This window comes from Bacillus rossius, chromosome 16, assembly GCF_032445375.1.
Source record: "Bacillus rossius redtenbacheri isolate Brsri chromosome 16, Brsri_v3, whole genome shotgun sequence".
In the NCBI taxonomy this organism is placed as follows: domain Eukaryota; kingdom Metazoa; phylum Arthropoda; class Insecta; order Phasmatodea; family Bacillidae; genus Bacillus; species Bacillus rossius.
Window position 1 is genome coordinate 40,214,888 of NC_086343.1, and position 11,487 is coordinate 40,226,374.

Consider the following 11,487-nt stretch of genomic DNA (forward strand, 5'->3'; position numbering starts at 1 on the left):
AAAATCCCTAAGACAATCACTATATTAATTTTAAAATAGTTTTTTGCCCTTTCATCATTTGTTTAGTTAATATTTTCTTTATAGCATCATTTTAAATGAAAATAAATAATAATATTAACAGAAAACTGATAATTTCCAGTAGAAATCTGTGAGAATGTGAAAAATTATGTGAATGGGACAGGACATGTGAATGACATTTTAGGAATTTAAATTAATTTTTTTAATAAAGAAATATATTTTGGAGAATTAAATTTTTGAAAAAGTCAGTATAAACTAAAACCTAACTGTGGGGGAAAACCAATTTTATAACATTGTGTAATGGAGGCTAAAATTACTTTAAGACATGAATATTCCCATATTTGTAGAATCACCCGTATATTTTTTAATGTCTTGGTGATCGTATCTAAAAGGAAAGGTTGGTTAGGTTAGACCCAAAATGAAAATACTCTACAATCATGGAACTGTATGAATTTAGTTTACAAATGGTATTTTTTATTCCTTCCATATTCTGGAAAACTTTGGCAATGGGGAAAGGCTTTGGAGTAAAAAAAAACTGTGTGGCTTCACACAAAATAAAATAAAAAAGTAAAGTGTTAGAAAATTTTTTAAATTGTTCGAATTTAAATCTTAAAACAATTAAAATAAATTTCTCTTATATTAATGCTTTTTTGATTTTAATACATTATCACCCCATAATTTTCCTGCATTTAATTGTCCTCACCAGACATAAATACTTTCAGAATCCATTCGGAATAAATTTCCCCTATTAAGGACAGACAAGCAAAATGCTTGAGATACCTACTAAGAAAATAAAAATACATATTTTTTAAACTGGAAAATCATTTATAAAAATCACCAATACTTCATACAGGATTTGGTAGGCACACAGCTCTAACCTGTGGTTGGTTCACCACCTAACTAGGTTGAAAGCATTAGAAAGTATTCAGCAGTTAAAGGTATCGACTGGTATTGATCTGTTAACTGCTATTTACTGTTATTTCAATTTTTGTCTGAATAGTGATGTTTTATTTCACACCGATTAGGAAAAAAAGCCATTCTACAAGGATTACAGTGTGATTACTTGTTGAAGGTTAGCCTATGTTAGGTTAGAGTGATAACAACCCATCTAAGATCCAATTGGTTTAACTATAATTCAGTATCAATAGAATTGTGATTGTTACCACGCAGACAACGGTCTAACAAAATGCATGCATGAAAATTGATAAAACAAAGTATAAACAAAAACATAACCTTAAAAAAACAATACCTATAAACAAATAATAAATATACAATAAAAATCTTAAAAACAAAAAAAACTCTTACAGTAAATATGTCGACTAGCTCAGTGCTATCCATCAAAGCAACAGACTAAATTAAACTGATTAACACCAATTTTCTCGTTTTTTTCACGGTTAAGGCGACAGACATGCTCATAGGGGTTGTATATGTCATAGAGTCACTTCACTACTTGGATTTTGGCCTTGGGGTTTACCCATTTAGCCAGAAATTATGCCATAGAGTAAGTAAAGGGAGAGGCGCCACTCCCATAGTAATGATCGTTCGCTTAAATTTGTAAACAAAACCCTTGCGATTATAACATTTCTTTGCAACTTGACAACGAAAAAATTACAGCCATATACAAACTGAGAAAGGTTTAGCGCGTGATATATCAAATTTAATAGGACTCAGTATTTTTCTCAAAACAGTACGCATGAAGTCAGGTTAGCACTTAGGTTTATAAAACATACCTTGTAGGTTCTGCAGGTAATCTGCAGAACGACAGGCCAGCGTGCTCTAATTTTCATTTTCGGCAATATCCCACGCAGCATCTAGATCTAAATGACATTTTAAAAATATACACGTTTACTTTCAAATCCCTTTATTACCACTAGACAATACAAAGCTCGACCACAGAACAGAGAATCAAACCAAACAAAATTATAAAAATGGCATCACAAGAAACTATTTATAATTAGAATAGAAGTAATTTCTAGTACTGTAACAGCAACTTAGATTAACACAAATTAATAACAACTGGACTTGTAATAAACTAAAGAGATCAAAACTTGTAATCTATTTTTCCCAATGTTGGTGAAACATGGTATGATTAAATTTTTAAGGATTCAGTTCGTCATATCTACTGTCACACCCCTGGTCTATTTCTGCATCATGGTCATGTAAATAAGTCTGGCAACTTCCTATCACTTTGCCTTGGCGTATTTCGTCGACTTAGTGAAACTTGTGGCAGCCTGCGAACTAACAATGCTTGTAGTAGGTAAATATTTATCATTATGTTAAAAGGGAGTTTCATATAAAATATAATATTATTCCTAATTCGGTCATAATTTTTTGAAAATTTAATTCCCAGATTACCAATTTTTTGTTTGTTTTGGGTGCTTCATAAATGTCTAATCTGTAAAAATGCCTTAAAGTTTTCCCGCATTTGTTAGTTAAGTTGTTGTTGTGAGAGAGAATTCCTCGCTTATGTATTGCACCTGGCTGTAAAGAAGATTACGGCTTAGTACTAAAGTATCGTGAAGGGGAAGGGGAAATCCACCTCACTTTACCTCAATGACGTTAACAATAAGAAACATAAAAAAAAAGGCCCTTGTGAAGGGACAGGCAGAGTGCCAGACGTGTTGTGCAACCCCTAAAGAAAAAAACGTAAATATTAGAAATACAAAAATACACAACTTTATTAATCTTTAAATCAAGCCCCATATGAATGTAGAGGGGCAACACATAACAAGAATTACGAAAGAAAGATTTACGTAAACAGGTACTGGTGAGCAATACAAATAGCCAATATACAAATGTTATGTGCTAACGTTATTTAAATCAAGCAATTGCAGATAGAATGCTGTCTGTCCGGACGTGAGAGGTGCGGCGGAGAAAAACGGCAAACGCCCTAACGGAAAATGGGTCGAATGCAAAAAAAAATAAAAATCAAAGAAAAGCACAAGGTGAAACACACTGGCAATGCAAACCAGAAAATTACGAAACAAATTCGGTGTCCAGTAAACATTACTTATGAGGCCACAAGGAGGCAAGCCAAACATGACGCAAAAGGCAAACTACAGAATTATCAAGAGAAAAAAAAATGTAAGACACAGACCAGAGAACACCTCGTAGCCATGCGTAACACGGCGCGACGCCGAAGCACCCCTCACGGGGATCGCTCCCTGAACAGAACAGAACGAGCAAATAATTACAGCCCTATATATAAAAAATCCATATGGCGCTAGTGTCGCATTCAGTAGGCCTGGAAGGAGGCGCCTACGTCACACGGACGTCAGAAGGGATGGCAGGAGGGGGATTTAAGGGGTACGAGGGAAGGGGAGGAGCCGGTGGGCGTCTGAATGCCAAAGCGCACGTTGCAGTACTGTAATTTTACTTCGGTTTTATACCTCCTAAACGAACAGTTAAAAAAAAATAAGCAAGTTCGAAAACGAAGAAAATATAGAGATGAAATCTTACTAAGGGAAGGGTCCGAGTCAGCGCTCATCGATTTGGCTTCAACTCAGTGAGTAGAAGTAGATATACGTGGCCCTTTCAATTTGCTAAAATATCTCGCCTGAGAGGGCCCTAGGAAACAAAAAAAAATTCTTTAAGGATTTAAACGTATAAAAATGACAAATTTTTTTCAGTTTATCTAAATCATCGATAGGTATGGTTCATTGGTCAAACTTTTGGCCTGGCATGCTGCAGACACGGATTTGCTTCTGCGGTCACCCGACCTCTGTGAAAGGTCCGGGGGTACCTGACAGGCGCTACGGGCGTCGCGATGCTGTGGTTGTCCAGAGGGGCGCTAGGCTAGCGGACTGCTAGGCCGTTGATGTTGGGTCGTGGGCACTCTGCCCCTGCGTGCCCCGCCAGGTACACGGCTTAAATCTAACCTGAATAGTTCTCCATTGACTGTGAAGGCCGCTCGGCCGTGTGGAGGACGGGAGACTACGGAAAATTATTGTACACAAGTTAATGAGAATTACCTTTAATTTAGTCCCGCTACAAAAACTCTCAGCAACACTTGGCGATGTCTAGCGGGTTACACAATTAACACAAAAAAAACCACAACACTACGCGACACTAATGGTTACCGCGGCAGTCTCGCGGGACGTGGGTCGATGCTCGCTGGAGACGGCCAGCGCCGAAAGTTAACGGGTGCAGGGGGGTCTCTATGAGCAGACTCCTAAGTTCGGAGAAACACTTACGTGTGTGCAGCCGGCAGGCATATGCACGGCGTCCTTAATTAAAAACACTTTCGCTAGAGTCGGCCTGTACCGTACGTTCTGTGATACGATACGGAGCGCTGTATCACACTGAAGATGGTCGGGATAGGCCAGGTTCCGCAAAATACGCGCCGAGTCGACGTGGGCAGCGGTGAATTAACAAAAGGTTTTAAATTTGAAGATGTAGTACAGAATAAAAATAATCAATGAAACAAACTTGAATGCTGCCCACGGACACACTTCTGTTCCCGGCGCAGAGTGGTTGGAGACTGCCGAACATGGCCGCCTTGCAAGGAAAAGAAACTTTCTCTTCTTTGTGAGTCGGCACCAAAAACTTATAATAATTTAATTGGTTACATGATGAGTAAAAAACATGCTCCAAGGGTGCTTGATTAAAATGTAGCACCTGGTAATTGGGTGCTTAAGGCTTAACAATGGTTTTAATGTATTTAATTATTCAAATTGTGACATCAAGTTGGCGACTGTAAATTTACTAACATATTGTCCCACTGCGAATTGTTTTAGAGTGATTTCTCCTAGTCTGACTTGATCATAGTCACGGGCATTTTAATTAAGGCCAGTGGCCGCAGTGACTGTTAATGAGGTTTGTTGTCTGCTCCGTGCGTGGTGTACTCGCCCGGAGTGGCTACGACGCACTTATTACATGTCAGGTGATTAGTAATTTCGTACTAATGTCTTTTCGCTTAATTGAATTATGGGTTCGAGCCTCCGGGGATCCGTACCTTTAAGTTTCATTACGTCTATTGGGGTCACGCCCGAGGCGCTCGCCTGACTATGTTGCTAGTGAATGTCTCATCCAACTAGTGATACCGTGGATGTCTCCATGTGGAACGAAATCCCCGCAGCTAATACTAAAGCACAGACATGACACCCTGACACTTTACTTAAGTTGTAGACGGTTTCATGCTGACTGTGCATATGATCTGCGGCACTATACTGCCGCGGCGGATGTTGAACAAAGCCTCTGAATTTAATACTAAAGTACATACATGAAACCCTGACAATTTACTCAAGGTGTAGCTTTCGTCGTGCTGACTGTGCATGTGATGTGCAGTTCTATACCGACGTGGCGAACGTCTCTACTACATGCCCGATTACTCGCGAATGTGCTGATTCCACACTGCGTAGAGGCTTCCGGCATCTGTGAGCTCCTGACTGTGACTGACTGTCTCCCCAGTGCTGGGCCGGAGGGTGGCGCTACCTCCCACTAAAAAGCACAGAGTACGGGAAAACAGAAGTGGTCAGTTTTATAACATAGTCGCACGTTGAACATGCATTAATCAGAAATGTAATTAATAGCTGTTACAAGTTTTAGTTTGTCCCTGAAAAGAAAAACATTAACCTTTTTGCCTAGTTCGGCGGAAGCATCTTGCCACACCCGGCAGAGTGATACTGCCAATGTGGCCGGTAGCGGCGCTATCTTTGTAGCGTTCGCATGCTGCTCATACCTTCACTACGCTGCACTCACAGGTGCGTTCGTCGCACATGCTTCTGGGCAGGTGTTGATGATGCATAACAGCCTGTGCGACGGGATGAGCACCGACAGATGGTGTCAAATACTCCCCTCCAACAAGGCAGCTATGTGCATCAACGATTCCCTTCACACACGCTGTATTGCTGCACCAGTTCGCCACACTGGGACATCGGGGAAGAGCCTAGGTTGCGGGGCTCAACACCGGGGGTCAGTGTGGTGTGACCACCTGAAAACTGGTCTATCCTGTGTAGCACTAAACTGTGTACTGGGAAGATGTGTCTGCTCGTAAGGTTGAGCTCCCCTATAGTGCCCTAGGTGGCCTGGTGCCCTGTGCTCTCTGGGTGTATTCTCTATGTGAGGCTTGACCACTGCCTCAGTCCCCTTGGGTTCTGCTGGTAGGGCGATAGTGCCTAGAAAGTAGTCCCGCAAGCAGGTTGGGGTCCGGTGTGCACGGCATGGCTGGACCTGCACTTGGATGGGGTCGGTCTGAACTGGCCTGCTATCCTAGGGGGTTCTGGAAAGTTTGTCAGGTGTAAGTTCTACCGAGGATGGTGTCCATTTCATAATCTCGCAGCTAGTCAGGGGGTCGGTGTACCCGTCTTGACTGGGCCAATCCTAGACCATGGGTTTTCTGGAGGGTTCGTTACTTGGACTGACTGTTCTGCCAGGCTTGCTCCCATTCTGATGCTATCCACATCCCCGTTCCGGTTACTGTGCACCCGAGTAGCACGTGCATGTCATCAGTCGCCACTCCTTGTGAGAGTATCTCCCTATGGTTTTATCCCCCTCCCCTTCCGAAACTGGATCCTCCACTGACATTAAGAATGTGGACTTGCTAATATCCACATACACCAGCCACCAGGGCACATCGGACTCGTGCTTGAGATCTGTGGCCTCCTCCTCTTCCCCTTCTGAAATTGGTCCTCCCCTGTCATAAAAAATGTGGTCTCGCTAAGACACAAATCTGGCGACCATCTGGGCACGTCGATTTTGTCGTGCTCGAGAGCCGCAGCCTCGCTGTCCGGTTGCCAGGTGACCGAGGTGTCCTCAGGGTCTTTCTGGTGGTATTGAGGGAAGATTTGTGGGGTTTTTGCCACAACCAAGGCTGGCGAGTGACGATCCCACTCATTCGTTCCCGAGGGAACAGGTGAGGCGAGAGGGACATCCGCAGGACACATTCGGGCCAGTCAGGGTGAGCTGTTTGTGCTCTCTCTTCTCCCTGAGCTGACAGGTGGGACAAGTATGGGACTTGTCGGTGGAGCCGGAATGATGACAGGGGGCCGTTGTTCGGCACCCTCCTACCTGGCTTTCTCGGGGTCTTGCTCCGATAATATCGGGTCAGGTTTCTGTAGATCCCGGCGAGACGTCACTAGATGCAGGTCGTCCCGGTGGTCTTTGGCAGGGCGGCCGCTTGGCTTACGAGGACAAGCCAGTTGCCCACAAGATTGTTTCGGGATGGTGATCATTTGGGCGCGAAACTCACACAGAAATTCCGGGCCCCCACCGAGAGGTGGTGCTGTCGCACGTACACCCATTGCCCGAGTTGTAAGGAGTCTGGTGGGTGTGTGGTCTGGGGTGTTTTCTCTGCGAGGAATTTTGCCTGTCTTAAACGGGCCTGCTCCGGAATGTCGGCGATCTGAGGATGCAAGAATGAAAATTTGAAGAAAAAAATTGTATTCAGTAGAAAACTAACCCAAGTCTGCAGTTTGCCAAGCCAAATGTTTGACCACTGCATCAAGCCACTGAATTAACGATAATTGAAAAAAAAAAGTTGTGAAAACATACTTAAAAATCTTTAAAGAGCTTTTCTCACTTTCTAGGCACATTCAAACGAAATATTTTAGGACGTTAAAAGGGGCACCTACCTGCTTCTACTCACACAGTGAGCCAAATCAATGAGTTCCGACTCGGACCCTCCCCTTGTTAGATTAAAATGTCTTACTGGATTAATATATATATATATATATATATATATATATATAATTGAAAGAGTGACACTTTCTTGAAGATTAAATGATATAGCAAAATAAAATTCTTAATCTAAATAAGCACTTGATATTTCAAACGTGCTTCCTTATTGGAGATCCCAGTTTGTTTGGGATCTGCATTCTCATCACTCCAACTTTTAACTGACAACTGAGGAAAAGTTACATCTGTGGCAGAGGTTCAAGTTACTGCAATACATTATAGAGGTACTTTGGAAAGCACCCATAGAAGTACCTATGATATTGGTTTCACATGTTTAATTTTCACTCTCTATGTTAAATATCTTTGCTTTATTATGAAAGTTAATTGCAACCTTTTTCTCTATGAGTATTTCAATTTGTCTTATAATTTAATTTTATTACTTACTCGGAGAAAAATTTTATTAAGGCCTTGTTTGTAATGACCAATTAAAAATTACGTTACAACAATTCTGTATTGTCTCTAAAATAAAACATTTAATAGATAGCAATTCATTGGCAGCTAGATGTAGATTAAATTTTCCTTTTGACATTTTTTTTACGATTTCGAGCGATATATCGCCGAGCAAGGACACAGAATTTTGAACTGTTTGAAATTTAGAAAGTCAGCTTTTGTTCTACTTTCGTCCGAGCTAGATTCATTATAGCTAAGCTCCAGAAGATAGAGAAAGCTAAATGGAAAGATCGTCCTAAAACTTCAAGATTAAGGTAAAGGATTCTCAGTAGAGATTTAATATATTTATATGATTTAATTTTTGTCGGCACTACGATGTTTGAGAAGAGGTAGTGACCGCCCTTGACGAATTATACTTCAAGATCGACGTGATACAGGCAATAGTAATTGGCCTTATATTTGAGAGTATAATCAAATCCGACGAAGTAAAAAAGAAGAATATCAGTCCCACGACGCGGAAGGAAGGATGCCCGCTACTTAAGGAGACATTGTGGATTAGGAGACCCGAGTTCAGCGCCCACATCACCACAATGCTGAAGGAAGGATGCCGGTTTTCTAGGGGAGACAACGCGAACCCCTGACCCTGGAGTGCCGCATCCACCACGACGACACAGGTCGATCAACGTCTGTTACGAAAAGGAGAGAACCAGAGCCATGACTAGGGAAAGACCGCGGTAATTGCCGTACCAGTAAGACAGAAGGAGACCACCGATACGTAATGTCTTCTCGATCAGTTCCAAATCGAGACATGGATCACTGAGGTTTGTCTGACAATCTCACAGCCATATAATGCGGAAGACACTCCTCCCTTTGAGAGGGACGAGCTTACGGATGCAGTCTTTAAGATGAAAAACAGGAAAGCCCCTGGTCATGACAAAATAACATCAGAAATACTTAAGAGGGTCTACCCCAGGATTTCAGACCACCTGCTACAGTTATGTAACAAATCCCTCACCGAGGGAAAATTTCCGAAGACCTGGAAAAAGGGTATTCTTCGCAAATGCGAAGTCATACCAGCCTCTCACACTACTGCCAGTCCTGGGGAAAGTCCTCGAAAAACTTATCAACAGGCGGCTAACTAACCACCTTGAGCAAGTGGGAGGACTGCATATCCGTCAGTACAGCTTTCGATCTGGTATTGGAACGGAAACCGCTCTGCATGACCTCCTCAGCGGTGTAGAGCGATGTACGGAAAAGTACCAGATGGGGATATTCCTGGACATCGCCAGTGCCTTTGACACGGCGTGGTGGCCGGGGATCCTCAGCCGGCTGAGAGAGCTGGAGTGTCCTCAGAACCTCTACTCCTTGTTGTGTGACTACTTCCGTAACCGCATAGCTGTGGTGGAATTGCAGAATGCGGAGGTAGAAAAGACTTTGTCACAGGGCTGCCCCCAGGGCTCCGTGCTTGGTCCCTTGTTATGGAACATACTATTTGATGGATTTCTCCGGATTCGGCTGCCTGAGGGTTGTAAGATCTTTGGGTATGCTGATGATGGACTCATCCTCGTTTCTGGTGGTTCCAGAGCTGCTCTTGAGCGGCGATGTGATGAGATTTTGGGGCAGATTTCATCTTGGGCTGACTCGGTGAAACTTCGGTTCTCGTCGGGAAAGTCCAGATGCATGATGCTAAAGGGCAAGTTTAGCAGAGCCTGGGCTCACTACCCACATGTGAGCCTGGGGGGTGAGTGCCTGAAGTTTACCACCACGCACAAGTTTCTGGGAGTCTTACTTGACGACCGGCTCTCATTTGCGAAGCACTTGGAGTACGTGTCGCAGAAGGCTGTGGTGATGTTACATCGCCTCCGAGGATTGTCCCCGACCAACCGGGGCCTATCGTCGCCTACACTGGCATGTCTGTACAGGGGGGTGTTCATCCCAATCATGACCTATGGTGCAGTTGCATGGTGGCATCGATCAGGATTAGTACACATGAGGAGGAAACTGCACTCGGCGCAGCGTGCTGCCCTTCTTTCGGTTACCGGGGCCTACCGTACCGTATCCAATGACGCTCTGCAGGTCCTCGCTGGGGCGATCCCCCTGGTTCTGCTCGCGGCCGAAAAGGGGCAGCTTGCTGCCCTGAAAGCTGCGGGCACCCTCAAGCCAGAGGACCACAAAAGGCTCAGGGAAGTGACCATGGGGCAGTGGCAGCGCAACTGGGAAGCTAGTGAAAAAGGTAGACATACCTATGAGATCTTCCCTAGGGTACAAGATCGACTCCAGTGCAAACATATAGAAATGACGCGAGCCACGGTTCAACTTCTATCTGGGCATGGTAACTTTTAGGCCAAACTCCACCAATTTGGCCTAGCAGAGAGTCCTCTGTGTGGTCACTGCCACACAGTGGATGATGTCAATCATGTACTGTATAATTGTGAAAAAGTTGAGGATCTTCGAGAACAGCTGAAGTTCCATCTAGGTCTGATTGGGTGTGACTATGACCTTGTAAATGTGGTGGTGCGGAAGGAGAGTTGGGTTCTCTTCCGTGAATTTGCTCGGAGAGTCATAGTGAGACTGCAAGTGGCTGATGAAATCGGGCCACTATCTCGGTGAGCAGTTCTCCCCTTGCAGCTGCTGGCGGAGCAGTGTTCATCCACTGCTGGGGTACTAAGCATATGTTCTCCTGGATATAAAGCACGCACCAGGAACGACTTGACTGACTTCTGGCTAATCAGGACCTGAACTGGACCTGGCCCCAGTAGTCAGTCCCCTATTGTGACTATACCTGGATTGACTGATGGGTAGCACTGTGCTGAAACATGTCTGGCAAGATCAAGTATAATGGACAAAAAAATATATATACATATTTATCGCATGGCAATTAGATCTGCTGGGCTATGGAAGACGCTGACTTGAACCCTTACCCGGACGTAGCTCCACCTGGGGATTTCAGTCTCCGGGTTCCTGTGAAGCCACTCTTCTAGCCCAGCGGGTGCTGTAGGGGTGGAGGGGGCATGTTTTCTGGATCTGGTAGTTTCAGTAAGGCGGGGGTCTGGACTATACAGATTTGCAAGCAGACTCCCAATATACCCTTACATTTGGGAGGGGCGGAAGGCGGGCGCGTTGGCCTTCGGGCCTCCGAAAACATGAGGTTTGTCTTCGAACCCCAAATTACTCGAATTTGCTCAACAAGGAGTCTGTTTTAATAATTGAGTAATATTAAAACACTAAGTACCTTATTTCACTAACAAGCTAATCAAAAGGGAATTTGTTTCATTGAGATATTTTCTTATTTAACTGATATTCAGTAAAAGACAATGTTAATGAGCCAACCGAGTCATGACAATAATAGTCAGTTTCGAGACCAGAGGATCTCTTTTGCACTTAAGTAAAGACTGAGACACTAGT

The 11,487-nt window shown here is 43.6% G+C and overlaps 1 protein-coding gene across 1 annotated transcript in view; it reads right to left on the reverse strand.

Moving 5' to 3' along the window:
- The window catches only part of LOC134539895 (proton-coupled zinc antiporter SLC30A5-like), a 31,024-nt gene extending 29,544 nt beyond the window's left edge, over positions 1–1,480 (reverse strand). Inside the window, exon 1 of the mRNA XM_063382243.1 lies at positions 1,324–1,480. The gene's annotated coding sequence lies outside the window, so the exon portion shown is untranslated. The remainder of the gene's footprint in view (positions 1–1,323) is intronic.
- Positions 1,481–11,487: the final 10,007 nt, after the last annotated feature.